Consider the following 15,410-nt stretch of genomic DNA (forward strand, 5'->3'; position numbering starts at 1 on the left):
GCCACTGAAAAGAATTACTTCAAAATTAAATAAAATGCTTCTTTGATTCCATGCCACACTATGTGACATGCCACAAGTGATGGATTGAGTGGAAAAAATATCAAAGTGGGTTATTTAATCTGCTGCCTAATGTATCTGCTGTAGCCTCAACATTCCTTACTCATAAGGAGAGACTGTACTTGTTGCCTTATAACAACGGTCATGTATCCCAGCTAGGATCATTCTGTGCCAGTTCTTGCCTTGAGGTCATGTGAGGTGTTTGCTGTTGCTGTAGGAAACACTGTTGACAATGCAAACACCACCTCCTACCCCTACAGACAGGACAGACTTGTAGCAAGCTCTGCCTTTGCTCAGATTCTCCTCTTGATACAACAAAGAGATTTCTGCACATACTTGAGAAATTGCAGGTAATCTATGTGTTTTATTTCTCCTTTCCTTTTTATTTTTGGCATGCAATGGTAGCTAACGTTATATTTTATAAATAGACTTTAGGAAGGGAGGCTATCTGTAAATTTACTTAATGTAGAAGACAGCTGAATGGTTTAGAGGATCTACCAAAGAAAGGGACAGAAGCAGCAATGACCAAGCTGCTGAGTGCTGGTCTTGGTTGTTATGGGAAATGGTAGTACTTATTTTTTCTGTGAGGCATTTTTCTGTATATATTTTAAATATATTCTAACTTTGAGAGAGTTTAGATAAATGCCTTCATGTGGAAGACTCAAATGGGGAACACTGGTGCCATCTGTGTGGGTCTGGAACTGGCTTCCATATAGGGATGGTAGACACTGACTTGCTCTGTTCCCCTCTAGAACTTGGGGACAGGAGACACTTTTCAGGAACCACAACTTCTAGATGCTTATAGAGATGGCTGCTGATGGAAGCAGTCACACAGCAAAAGGATGTGGTGTTGGGCTGTGTTGTTCGTGAGCTACGGGACTCTGGCAGACAAATAGTCTGTCAGTTCAGCTCCAGCCTGGAAACAAACTAAGTCAAAAAGCTTCTATAAGTTGAACTTCTTAACAAACTCCAAATTCCTTACTTTATTTAATAAGTTTTCAGTTAATGGCTCACTATTGTCACAAAAACATGTCATTCCATACGTCTCTCCCTTTTTTGGTGAAACAGAGCTTACTTATAATATTACACTGTAAATTCAGATTCAGAGTCAACAATTAGATTGTTTAAATTACTTGCCATGTGCACCATAGCAATCAGTGTTTAGTTTCTGTTTATATTTATTTAGTAGCTTAGATTCATGTAATAGCAACATAACATGAAAGCAGTGCCACTCATAGAGCCTGGCATTCTCAATGGAGTCCTGGACACTCTCACTGTTGGAGAGTCCATCAGTGTAGTACAGGGCCACACTGGGTCATTCAGCAGGCGGTGGATAACTGGCCAAGTTCACAGACAAAATATTGCAGATGATAACAGATTTGAAGAGTTAACTGTGTTTTTTAATTAGTGGTGTGAGCTGGTTCATTTTGACACTGGTTCCATTTATCTTGAGTTTATGTACTCAAATAATTGTTTTAATATTTAATCTTTTTTCTTTAGTTAAAACATTTCTTACTGGCATATACCATTAAACTGGACATATTCCTACTGCACTGATAGTCAATGAATTTTACATACATTTCAAGTAAATAAAGCCTCACGTTACATACTAAAGAGAGGAAGAATCAATAATAAATATTGCTAAAGTAATCTGTAAGACAATAATTGACTGATGAATCTACTTTTCAATTTATTATAGACCTGAAAATATGTAAATAAATACCACACCATTACGTATACACTCACTATACTCAGCAGGAGTACCATGAAATAGAAATAAAATAGTCATGGCTGGGGAACATGGATTCAAGTTACCTCAAATACCATGTTCCAACATGGTTACAGATCTATGGATTTTTGAAATGTTTATAGGACAAAACAAAGTCATAAGTCAAGGTCCCTTTCAAAAATATCAGCAGTGGCAACATCAGGTAGGTGGGCCACAGCAGATTGGGGAATCTCTGGTGTAGGATACTGGTGCTGTCTGGTGACATTCTTAGCCTTTGGGCTCATGGAAACTAGTGGTGGGTTATTGAATTCTGAAAGGTTTACCTAAGGGTCCATAAGGTATGAGGCCAGAGTCAGAGATGGGCAAGGGGTAGCTCAATACAAAGAGAGCTACAGATCATTCAAGGTAATTTGATTCTGAATGGAGCATTCTAATTCTGCACAACCATCCAGTCAACCAGTCAATCTTGCAGAAACTTCAGCATAGGTTTGATTCTTCCTTTTCTAGAATTTCTAGTTCATAGTTCTTACAGTCCGTATGAAGGAGTTTTCTCCAAGTTAGATTCAGGAGTGTTCACATTACTCAAATGATCAGTACTCGTTTCTTCTCATTACAGGGTTTTACTGTATAGTCTTACTGTATAGCCTAAGCTTGCCTCCAATTCCTAATCCTCCCATCTCAGCCTTTAAAGTGCCAGGGTTACAGGTTTGTGCCACAATGCCTGGCTTCAACTTCTTCTTGTAGTAGTATTCATTTGCAAAAGTAGTGAAAGTATAGTAACATCTTTTACCAGATGACTGATGATTGAGTTCTATTAAACAATCGCGTAATTCACATTTGAAGTTTCCTGGTAGATCAGAGGATACAGCCTTGAAGATATGATAAGATTCACCTATAGCAGAAAAAGCGGTCTCCGGGAAAAAAAAATGAAATGAAACACTTAAGTAACACAGACTTAGTCCATCAGGCTACAGAGTGGCTCCTACTAAGGCCATGGTGTGCTGAGTCTCACATGGAAGGTTTCTAAGTGTCGTACAACTTGAGCCCAAAGGGACAAAATGGACTTGGTGAGGACTAAGAGTGCAAGGTTGCTGACTGTGCCTACACTCATCTCGGACCCATCTGCAGAGTGTGAGGGAACCTACCTCCTCAGGAAGAAAAGCACATGTGTAAGAAGGGCCAGCATGCACAGGTGGCATTAAGTTCTGTGTGCTTTGCACTCATTGGTGTGTTCTTGTTTCCTTGGAAGGGAGCTTACCGTGTCCTCCAACTTGGAGGACTTTTGGTGCTCAAGGAAATTTGAGCCACATTAAAGAGGCAGGTCCATCAAAGAACTGGAGCTTTCGCTAGTCTGATGCTTCAGCAGTCAGTCTGTAGGGCTCTGGCAATATCAGCATCACTACGTTTTTTTCCACTTGGAAGTAGTAAATAGTTACCTTCCTATTGCTGTGGTAAAACAGCATATCACCAAGGCAACTTATAGACAGACAGAGTTCCAGAGGGTGAGAATCCAGGCTAGCAGAGCAGACACATGAGGTAGAAGGGGCAGGATGCTGGGGTGGGGGTGGGGGTGGGGGTCTGGCTCACATCTTGAACTATAGGCAAGAGGCAGAGGGCAAACTTGGAACGAAGTGAGGCTCTGAGACCTCAAAGCTCTCTCCCAGTGACATACTTCTTCCAACAAGGCCACACCATACCGCTAAGATCTCAACAAACAGCACCACCAATTGGGAACCAAGTTTTTATATGGCAGAGTCTATGTGGACATTCTCATTCAGATCACTACAGGTACCGTGAGGGGGGACGTCAGAACACCAGCAGCAGCACAGGTACCATGCTTCTGATTATTCTCTAATTGGTGTTAAGACCCTGTGTGCTGAGGGCTATGAGGGCAGTCTGCACCCTGCCTTCCCTAACCACAACTGCTTTGATGGACATCTGTGGTTTCTGTGAGTTTAGGAACACAGTTGTGTCTTCTGTCACCTGCTGTTCTCCCTGAGTGTGGGTTGTGTCCATATTTTCCCCTCACAGAGATAGGGTCATATTGATCAGGAGCTCACCGTGCTCCAGGTATGACTTTGCCTTGGCTAATTCCATCTGTAATAAGCTGGTTTCAAATGCAGCACGTCCCGAGGGACGAGGGTTTGTGCTTCAGTATGATGTTGGCTCTTGGCTGGGGCCTGCACAGAGAAAGGGCTGCTTCGACCCACAACTCCATTGTTCTTAATCCACCTCTCAATCTGAACTCCATCAGCACTCTCCCAGTAAAGAAGGAGATGGGATACCTGGAGCTGTGTCTCCTAAGGTTGAGCTGTCCTAAAATAGGATGTAAATCTACAGATAAGTCTGTGTTTAGGCAATTTCCACATGACCCAAAAGCCACATTCTTTCCTGGTTATAGTCCTGAGGGGAGTGAATAACTCCCCATGCAATCTCCACTCCCATAATTTTTTCCTCACTAGCTGAAGTCACATGTCCCTCAAGTATAGCATGCCCACCCGTTGATGCTCTAGTTCCTCTTAGGACAGCTATCACTGGTTAAGTATTTTTTCCTAGTATGAACTGTGGTTCTATTGGCATCTCTTAGCTGAGCTCAGAGTACTTTTGATTTAGTGGTAGCACTAAAACCCTGAGTCTGGCAGTTGCAGTAGAAATCACTAAAAGGCAGGAGAGTTCCCAGGGCTTCAAGTGTGTGTTGGAAACCAGCTGATGTTAGTAGTGGGATGAATCCTCAGGACAGCCATTGGTCCTGGTGCCAGTCTCCGGAAGATAGGGCCATCTGAATAACATGGAAGCTCTGGCATCAGGCAGGACTCATTATCAGCACTGAGGGTTCCCTGTTTTTCCTACAGTTCATTTGAATGTTGAAGTTTCTGAGACTTAAAAAGGGAAACTTTGCTTTTGCTTCTCGCTTCTAATTTTATTCTCTCTCTCTCTCTCTCTCTCTCTCTCTCTCGCTCTCTCTCTCTCTCACACACACACACACACACACACACACACAGGAGTAGTAGGCTCTCTTTACCATTAAACCATCTCTCAAGTCCCAGACTTTTGCTTCTTTAAAGAAAACTTTTATAGGTCAACTTTTCAGCCCAATTAGCTGAGTGGTCTCTGGTGCTCTTGCCAGTCTCTGGTTTACTTACAGAATGAGTAGTATTATTACTTAGCAGAGATATTCAGACATAAGGAGAGTATAATGGCTAAGAGAGAAGGGTGACAGGATCTAGAATCACTTAGGAGACTATGTGTCTGTGAAGGAGTTCCCAGGCTGGATTAACTGCAGTGAGGAACCTATTGCATTGTAGGCTGTGGTGGGTGGTGGTGGTCTCAGGATGAAATCAAAGGAGAATGCAATCATTTCTCTCTGCTTCCTGAACTGGACACAATGTGACCTGCTACCTCACACACCCATCACCATGGCTTCTCTGCTATGGTGGATAGCACCTGTAAAGCTCTTAACAAAATCAATCCTTCCTTAAGTTGCCTTTGTCAGGTACTTTATTCACAGCCACATATTAAAAAATTAATTAACACAGATGTCCACATGTGCTAAATGCATGGAGGCTGTCATAGAGTTTTAGGGAAAGAGCCAACTTTATGTGCTCATCAATATCTGAGACATTTAAGAAGAGTCTCAAGTCTTTCAAGAACTCTTTCAGTTAAAAATATTTATTTTGTATATGTGTGTTCCCATACACACGTCACAATATGTGTGGAGGTCAGAGGACAACCTGCAAAAGTCAGTTTTATCCCTCTTACCATGTGGGTCCCAGGAATTGAACTCATGCTATTACACTTAGGGCCTGATCTATTCCATGAGAGTTGTGTTCTGGATTCCTCCCAAGGCTGAGGAGCAGATGGGTCATCCCCAAGTGTCAATAGGTGGCATATTTATATTATTTCTCTCAGTCCTGGTGTTCTCATCTTGGGAGCTCCTTGGTTTGTGACATCAAGCACAGGCCTTCATATGGCTTTTTCCCTGGAGGTATGTTAAAGTTTTCCCTTCTTATAAGAGCACCAGACATGGGATTAGGCACTAGTGACTCTAATGGCTTCATTTACTTAATCATTTAAGGTTATTAATTTTCAGTATAAAATCATACTGACAGACACTGGTGGTTGAGGTGTTCATGAATTTGGAAGATCCACCTCATTTTACAGTAAAATCTATGTTCATAATATTTAACTCATCTAACCAGTTAAAAGATGACTGCACTAACTCACTATGCGTAGAACATAGGATTGTGCTATTGTGCCAAATACAACCTTCTTTTTCACTTTGTAACCATGAACTGGGAAACAGGGAAAGCCCAGTTCTAAGGGAAGAGGGAATCTAAGGATCTGCTCAGATGTTTGAGCTTGTTGGACAAATTTGGAAACATGTATTGTGGGTTTTTAAAAAATAACTTAGGATAGACCCATTTGGCTACCTATCTCAATGACAGGGACTACTCATTTTTATGGATCAATAACCAATTAATGAGATAAAACCACTTTATTGACACTTTAATTAAAATCACACAACCTTTGAAATTAGAATTTAAATCTTGGTGAACATTAGCTGTGCGGCGTGAGGCATATCACTTAACGTCTGGATTTCAATGTGCTGTCTGTGAAGTTTTGACACTGAATTAGGCAGTTTTTAAACCACATTTTGTCTGACACTTGAAAACAATATATTGTTCTTAGAAGGATGAAATTCCGCTAAGAAAATGGGCTCTTCAGGAGAGAGAAAAACAAAACAAAACAAAACAACAACAACAAAAAAATCAACCATGCAGTGTTTTCCTGCTTCACTATCACCATTTACTGAAAGGTGGATCTGAACATAGCCCAGGAGCCCAGATTTGTCTCCTGCCTCAGCCTAACTTTGTTTTTTGAGGTAAGGTCTTCTTATGTAGCTCAGGCTGTGCTTGGACTTCTGATTTCCAGTCCTCTGTCTCCTGAGAGCTGAGTTACCAGTATGCACCATCGTATTAGGTCCCTAAATCCCTTTGTGTACTTAACGTCTACCACCTGTAGGAGATAGACCAGTGCACAAGGCAGGTATCGTTCTCTGCCAATAGGTGGCCACTTACAGTGGGTTAGCTGTGTCAGAATGTGTGTTCCTTCAATATGCTGTTTTCATCTTCAAAATAACTAATTAAAAATTATATTTTATGCACACACACACACACACATACACATACACATACACACACACACACACACACACACACACACACACACACACACACACACGTGTACCATGGGCTGTCAGAAGGTGGCTTGTGGGGCTTTGTTCTTTCATTCTACCTGGGGATCAAAGTCATCTGCCTTAAGTCCTCAGGCTTGGCGGCAGATGTCTCTGCTTACTGAGCTTTACTTACTGAGCCATCTCCTTGGCCCAGTGATTTAGTTTTCTGAACAATTACTTACTTTTTTCCAGCATTAGTTATGGAAGCTTGGACTTGTTCATCTTAAGCAAACATCCTACCTGTAAGTTACTCACAGATAAGAAAAGTTATTTCTGAATCTGATATCATGTTGAAGATCGAGTGTTAGTCACTTCTTCCCGGGACAATGGAGCCTTCTGGGTGTAATACTAATGTGGTAATCTTGGCATTAAAAACCCCTACTAATAATAGAATCTTGACTTTAAATAGAGATATTTGGATATCTTCTATTACATTGCCTGTTACAATATTCATTGTAACATGTTTTTTTTTCTTTTCTGTCATAAAATGGTGGCCCTTGATTAGGAGAATTACATGAGGTAGACCACATGTCTCAACCTCATTTAGTTCAATCAGTTGTCACCTTCTTTTGTCTAAAAAGAATGGGGCAGAGAAGCTTCAGAGAGACCTGAACTTTATTTTCCATTTAGACTTTCCAAAGCAAACAAAGCTGAGGTGTCCATATCTGCTGGCTGCAGTGGGTTTACAATGTGGATGCATAGATTTAACCTTTAAGGAGGCGAAGAGAAAGGAAATTGAACTGTCAGGGTTTTGTCTTTATTATTGAGCTTCCCTCTAAACCCCAACAAAACAATCACAACAAACCCCCTAACCTTGAAAGATAAAGGACTCAAGAATAACTCAGATCTCAGGTGATGCTTAAGAAATCACTCTCCACATGAAATTGGAGGGACCAGCTCTCAAGACAGCAGCCTTGCCTTAGTTCAAGGTTATACAAGAAATGGTTTTAGAATTTAGTTTTTGAAAAAACAAGTTGCATTTAACAATGTCTGTGAGGCAGAGTAGATTTTGCAGTAATGTACCGTAGGGTCAGCCATCACAATAGGTACCCAGATGTGAGAACCCTACACACACAAAGGCTTTAAAGTGACACTTATTGCAAGGTCATCATCTATCTACGCAGGCTAAGGCTGGTGGAGCTAGTGGAGTCTTTTGATCTAAGATTCCCAGGGTGTGCGCAGATGAGAGAAATGGTGCCTTGGATCATGTTCAGTCACTTTATGAAGTTTTACTTTAAAATTTCAGGGTTTGTTAATGATTCAGTTATCCACTGGTTCAGAAGAAGCCACTCCAGAGATAGATTTAAAAATTTCCACCATAAAACAAAAGCCTGCTATTTCTCATTAGCTGTGCATTCTGGGCCGACTCCCTAGAAATGAAAACAAAACAAAACAAAAAAACCAATGTGTTCAGCCACCCAGCCTGCTGTTGAGGCCCTAGTATACTTAGTGCTTAGCGTTTAGCACCTGACCTCCTGTGAGGTTTTAAAGTAGCAGTCACCATTATCACAAGCTTCATCCAGGTTCTCCTTGATGGAGGTTCCCACAAATCACTTTGTAGCTTCTACTGAAGTCAAATAGAGAACTTGTGCCTACCCAGACATCTCAGAAGCCACTTTTAGTCATCACCAGCAGTAACTTTTCTGTGGCCACAGCTATTCGAACATAAATGCAGTGGTGCTAGGCTAATGAGTCCTCTATGGTAGATGATGTAGATACAGAGGATTTCCAAGTCCTTGCATTGCTTGGTTCCCATCACAAGGAATGATGAGAAAATGAAGAAATAACAGACACACATTCCAAAAAGCTAGGATTGATTGGTCTGGGCTCTCTGATGAAGGAATCGTAGCAACCCAGAAGCTCAGCTTGTTTGTTATATACAATTGAATAGGGAGATGAGGTTACTATATAAAACTGAACAAAGAGAGTTCTTATAGGTGAACAAGGAGATAGGGTTGTTAGATAGAGCTGAACAAGGAGGTAGGCATATCTAATTTCAGTCATGACTGTCTGGAGGGGATCAGTCTTCAGGCTGTAATTTTTCTGAGGGGAGATGGTTATGGTGAACATTTTCTACACATACTGTCAGCATTTGCATGTGGTCTCGAAGAAGACTTCTCCATACCTCTGAGCCTAGTTTGGGGCAGGTGTTGACACTTTCATGGGGCTGAGGCACTAGGGTCCTTGACAAGGTTGTGCTCATGTCAACAATTGTGACTCTATGATTCTATTGCACAGAGCGATGACTTAGGGTTTCTATTTCTGTAGTGAAATACCACGTCCACAAAGCAAGTTGGGGGAGAAAGTCAGGGCAGGAGCCAAACAGAACAGCAACCTGGAGGCAGGAGCTGATGCGGAGGCCGTGGAGGGACACGGAGGGGGTGCTGCTTACTGGCTTGTTCAGACAACTTTCTCATGGAATCCAGGACCACCAGAGCAGGAATGGAATCATCCACAATGGGCTGGACCCTCTTCCATCAGTCACTAATTAAGAAAATGCTCTATAGGCTTGCCTGCCACCTGATGTCATTGTATGGAGGTGTTTTCTCAACCAAGGCTCCCAGCTCTCTGATGATTCTAGCTTGTGTCCAGTTGACATAAAATTAGCCAGGACAGAGGACATTGTCCTAATGCTTGAGTGCAAAGAGTCCCAATTTTCTTGTTTCCTGATGTAACTCTGCTGCTGAGATGGAGACCACCTCAATAGGTTCTGGAAAATTCAGTGACTTAATAGGAAGCTTGAGGAATGTCTGATTCCAAAGAGGGAGAGAGTTCTTTCCTAGCAATGTATGCCAGCACTCAGCAATGTGCAGCTTTCTCAGCATTGCTCAATTGCTGTTTTAGAAGATCCTTAGCCTGCCTATGTGCTATGTATTTCTATGTCAAGCTCATACTGACCAGCCCAGTGGCAGCTGCTGGCTTAAGTAGCATCATTAACAGCCACAGAAGTTTTCTCTTGGCAACATGATTTATATGGGACCCTTCTCATGATTTACCAAAGATATATTAGTCGCCAGAAAAATCATTGCCAGACACATTTTAAAAAGTGCTAACATATGAAATTCTAAGCCAGAGTTTCCCCTTTTAATTTTCAATATCAAGATATAACAACAAGCTGGGCGTGGTGGTGCATGCCTTTAATCCCAGCACTCAGGAGGCAGAGGCAGGTGGATTTCTGATTTCGAGGCCAGCCTGGTCTACAAAGTGAGTTCCAGGACAGCCAGGGCTATACAGAGAAACATGTCTTGAAAAACCAAAAGAAATAAAAGATATAACAACAATAACTACTACTTTTTGTAGATGAAGAAGTAGAGTGTTGTTGGTTAATTACCTCAGTTACAAGGTTGGAAGGTAGAATAGAGGCTTGTTGAAGAACTGAGATGGGCTAAATGTATCAAAGCTTAATTCAGCAAGAATAATGTTCACAAATTAGGCAGTGTTTCACTTGATCTTTTTTGTTGCTGCTGTTATTTTATTTATTTACATTTCAAATGTTGTCCTGCTTCAGTTTTTCCTCTGTAACCTTCTCATGCCATCTCCCTCCCCTGCTTCTATAAGGGTGCTCCCCCACCCACTGACCCACTCCTGCCTCACTGCTCTAGCATTACCCTATGTAGGGGCATCAAGCCTCCATAGGACCAAGGGCTTCCTTTCCCATTGATGCCAGACAATGCCATCCTCTGCTACATATGCAGCTGGAGCCATTGGTCCCTCCATGTGTACTCTTTGGTTGGTGGCTTAGTTCCTGGGGACTCTGGGGGTCTGGTTGGTTGATATTCTTGTTCTTATCGGGTTGCAAACCCCATCAGTACTTCCCCTAACTTCTGTGCACAGTCAGATAGATGGCTGTGAGCATCCACATCTGTATTGACAAGGCTCTGGCAGAGCTTCTCAGTGGACAGCTAGACCAGGCTCCTGTCAGAAAGCACTTCTTGGCATCAGTAATAGTGTCTTGGTTTATTGTCTGCAGATGGATTCCTAGGTGGGGCAGTCTCTGGATGGCCTTTCTTTCAGTCTCTGCTCCAGTCTTTGTCCCTGCATTTCCTTTAGACAAGAAGAATTCTGGGTGGCCCCATTCCTTATCCCGGAGCCATGCCTATCCACTGGATACTGTTTCTACAGGTTCTATCTCTCTTTTGCTGAGTATTTTGGCTTATGTCATTCTTACTTAGAAGGGGGATCAAAATAATTATGGGAGGTAAAGGGAGGAAGGACCTGGGAAGGAGAGAGGAGTGGGAAGGAAAAAGGGGAGATAGGATCAGGTATGAAAGGAGTTGGGAAGGGGGAGTACAGAGGGTCAGGAAATTGAATGGATGTGTTTAGCAGTGGGGGATGGGGAGCTGGGAGTAGCCACAAGAAAGTCCCAGATGCCCGGAAAGCAAGAGGTTCCCAGGACCCAATGATGATGACATTAGCCACTTAATCTTGAACACCCTCATTAGCTACTGTGGTAACCAAAGACCATTAGAATGTTTCTAGTCTGGGCTGCCTTAAGAAGCCATGTTGATGTTTGAGGGAGAGCTTCTCCTCTCTCCTCCTCTCCCTTCCTGCATGGGCAGGGTGAAAAAGCTGGCCTTGGCACCGTAGGTGCAGGGAACCAGACTTTACCCCTAACCAGGGTGGTGTGGGAGAGCTGGCTCCACCCCTCACCAGCTGCAGGAAAGCAGGCCCACATCTTGCCTGGGCCTAGACTCAGGAGAGCATGAGAGCAGGAAAACCAGTGCCACACTATGTTGGCTGCAGAAAGTAGGAGTTGCCTTAGTCTTTAAATATTATGATACTTTAAATATGTAAAGCCTATTAACTGTGAGCTCTTATAAACTAAAAAGCAAGCTTTAAACTTCCAACATACAGAAGCACAAATAATAATCATTCCTATTTAAAAGGCAATGGATCAGAACATAGCAAAGGATAATAAAACTAAAAATAAAAGTTTAAATCTCTAATTGAACGGACTAAATACTGTTTCTGGTAGATCAATATCTGGAATATCCGGTTTGAAAAGTAAGCAGGTGGACTCCAAAAATCTTGGGTAGCCCTACTCCTCCAGCCAGGCTACTTGCCACACACATAACTTCTTTCTTAGTCTGGTGTGGTAGCTAGTTTTTTTTTTTTTTTTTTTTTTTTTTTTTTTTTTTTTTAATATTTTCCTTATTTACATTTCAAATGTTATTCCCCTTTACTGGTTTCCCCTCCAAAACCCCTATTCCCTCCCCGGCCCCCCTGCTCATCAACCCATCTACTCCCACTTCCTCGTCCTGGCATTCCCCTACACTGGGGCATAGAGCCTTCACAGGACCAAGAGCCTCTCCTCCCACCAATGAACGACAAGGCCATCCTTTGCTACATATAAAGCTGGAGCCATGAGTCCCACCATGTGTACTCTTTGGTTGGTGGTCTAGTTCCTGGGAGCTCTGGGGGTACTGGTTGGTTCATACTGTTGTTCTTACTATGGGGCTACAAACCTCTTCAGCTCCCTGGGTCATTTCTCTAGGTCTTCCCTGCCAAATAATGCCTGTCCTCAGGTACTGTCCATGATTACCTCATTCTTACACTATTCATGCCTTCAAAGCCAGCAGGAGATGGGTGACTTTGCCAGATTCTGCTGCCATTTTGAGATGTAGCCAAGCTTCTATGTCTTGGCCCTAAGGAAACACTTCTCTATTGAACCAACACAGAGCAGATTTCTCTCCAATGGTGTTTATATCTTTAATAACCACAGATGCTTTCTTAGTGGCAGTCTGAATGCCCTTTTGTCTTGAAATTTCCTCTGTCAAACAAACTAGTCAATCCTTTTAAACCCCAGCTTCATTCAGGGATACAGTGAGAATAAAGCCATATTCTTAATTAAAATGTCTCACAAATGGGCAGTATATAACTTACGATAGAATCTTCATTTACCTTCTGAAATATGACCTAGGGTTGTACTGTCTGAATTTCTGTTTTCTAAGCTTCTTTTTGGTTAATTAAACTCTGCTTCTAGCATTCATAAATAACTGTTTTAGTCCAAAGTTCCATACGTTTTCATTCCTCTTACAGTTACAAAGGCTTAAAGGCCACATGCCAGTTTATTACAGCAGCAACCCCACTCCTGGTTACAATTCCTGTGTTAGTTTTCTTTCCTGTTGTGATAAAACACTCTATAAAAAAGAAACTCAAGAGTAAAGGTTGATTTACAATCCCAGGTTAAAGCCATAATTGTGGAAAATTCAAGAGGGGCAAGAACTTGAAGCCACCAACTGTATTAGACCCACAGTCAAGAGCAGAGCACAATTAATTAATGCATAAATGCCACAAATGCTCTAATGAGCTAGAAATTAGTATTGATCTTTTTTTTTCAGTTGAATAAATGGTCTCAGAACCTTAATGAAATCATAGTAATGAAATCACAAAATCTCTGTATTTCCCCTTCTTCAATATAGATTTTTTTATGCCCTTAGAAGTAAGGGAAGTGAAACTATTTCCCAGATAGATAGACTATGTTAGGTAACTTTCCAATTTTCTCTGTTTCAATGCTTCATTGGTAAGGCTGGGCTAGGCACAGTCCAACTATATTTTTAATTGTAAATATGCTGGGAAGTATGGAAATCTGCCTTAGTATGCAGCTTCAGAACTGCCAATCTAGTCACCATAGCCTTTGTGTAGGAAACAGACACCATGGTCTAACATGTCCAGATTTCCATTTCGTATTTCAGTAGACACACAGCTGAAAATCAATAGCTTCAGACTGCCTAGTTTAACCTTGGGGAAGACTTAACCTTCTTCTTTTGGAAGAGAAAACTCAGCACGTGATGATGAGAACAGTCAGCACAATTTTTTTTTTTTTAAAAGATCAGAGAAGCTGGAAAGTAGGAACATTTCTGAAAGCTGAGCAGCCAGGAGGTACTAATAATTCATCTCCCAGGAGAGTCTATTCCTTTCTTGTCAAGAAAAGTTTTAGTTAAGAAAAGTTTCAGTTTTTGTGACATGTTTATATGACATGGCTAGTCTTAGTCATTTCATATTATATACATTAAATATAGGAATGAACCAGCTTGCAATACCACCAGCAATGGACAAGTGTTCCTATTTCCCCACATCCTTGCCAGCATCTGCTGTCACCTGAGTTTTTGGTCTCCTCCATTGCTGGTGGGATTGCAAGCTGGTACAACCACTCTGGAAATCAGTTTGGTGGTTCCTCAGAAAACTGGACATAGTACTAACTGAGGACCCAGCAATACCACTCCTGGGCATATACCCAGAAGATGCTCCAGTATATAATAAGGACACATGCTCCACTATGTTCATAGCAGCCTTATTTATAATTGCCAGAAGCTGGAAAGAACCCAGATGTCCCTCAATAGAGGAATGGATACAGAAAATGTGGTACATTTACACAATGGAGTACTACTCAGCTATTAAAAACAATGANTTNATGAAATTCTTNGGCAAATGNATGNATCTGGAGGATATCATCCTNAGTGAGGTAACNCAATCACAAAAGAANNCACNNGATATGCACTCAATGATAAGTAGATTTTAGCCCAGAAGCTCGGAATACCCAAGATACAAGTCACAAACCACATGAAACTGAAGAAGAAGGAAAACTAATGTGTGGATACTTCGATCCTTCTTAGAAGTGGCAACAAAATGCCCATGGAAGGAGTTACAGAGACAATGTGGAACAGAGAATGAAGGAATGACCACCCAGAGACTGCCCCACCTGGGCATCTATCCCATACACAGTCATCAAACCCAGACACTATTGTGGATGCCAACAAGTGCTTGCTGACAGGAGCCTGATATAGGTGTCTCATGAGAGGCTCTACCAGTACCTGACAAATACAGAAGTGGATGTTCACAACCATCCATTGGACTGAGCACAAGGTCCCCAGTGAAGGGGCTAGAGAAAGGACCCAAGGAGCTGAAGGGGTTTGCATCCCCATGGGAGGAATAGCAATATGAGCTAACCAGCCCCCCCCCCAAGCTCCCAGTGACAAAACCACCAACTGAAGAATACCCATGGTGGGACTCATGGCTCCAGCTGCATATGTCGCAAAAGATGGCCTAGTCGGTCATCAATGGGAGGAGAGGCCCTTGGTCCTGTGAAGGCTCTAAGCCTCAGTGTAGGAGAATACCAGGGCCAGGAAGCAGGTGTGGGTGGGTTGGAGATCAGGGGAATAGGGGAGGGGATAGGGGGTTTTTGGAAGGGAAACCAGGAAAGATAAAGAAAATATCAAAAAAAAAAAAAAAAAGAAAAAAGAAAAAAAATCTAGTAATGAATTCTAAGATTGTCTTAGGGACTTTTGCAGGAAGAAATTGAGGACATCCATATGAATATGATTTTTCTTTTCTTTTATTGTTTATTCAGAGTCTTGCTATGCACCAAGGCTTCCCTCAGACTTTTCA

The 15,410-nt window shown here is 42.0% G+C and overlaps 1 protein-coding gene across 1 annotated transcript in view; it reads left to right on the top strand.

Annotated features, from left to right (window-relative positions):
* The first annotated feature begins 366 nt into the window (after positions 1–366).
* Positions 367–15,410, top strand: part of Rp1 (RP1 axonemal microtubule associated) — a 238,420-nt gene continuing 223,376 nt past the window's right edge. The window contains exon 1 of the mRNA XM_029533309.1: positions 367–407. The gene's annotated coding sequence lies outside the window, so the exon portion shown is untranslated. The remainder of the gene's footprint in view (positions 408–15,410) is intronic.

This window comes from Mus pahari, chromosome 22, assembly GCF_900095145.1.
Source record: "Mus pahari chromosome 22, PAHARI_EIJ_v1.1, whole genome shotgun sequence".
Lineage (NCBI taxonomy): Eukaryota > Metazoa > Chordata > Mammalia > Rodentia > Muridae > Mus > Mus pahari.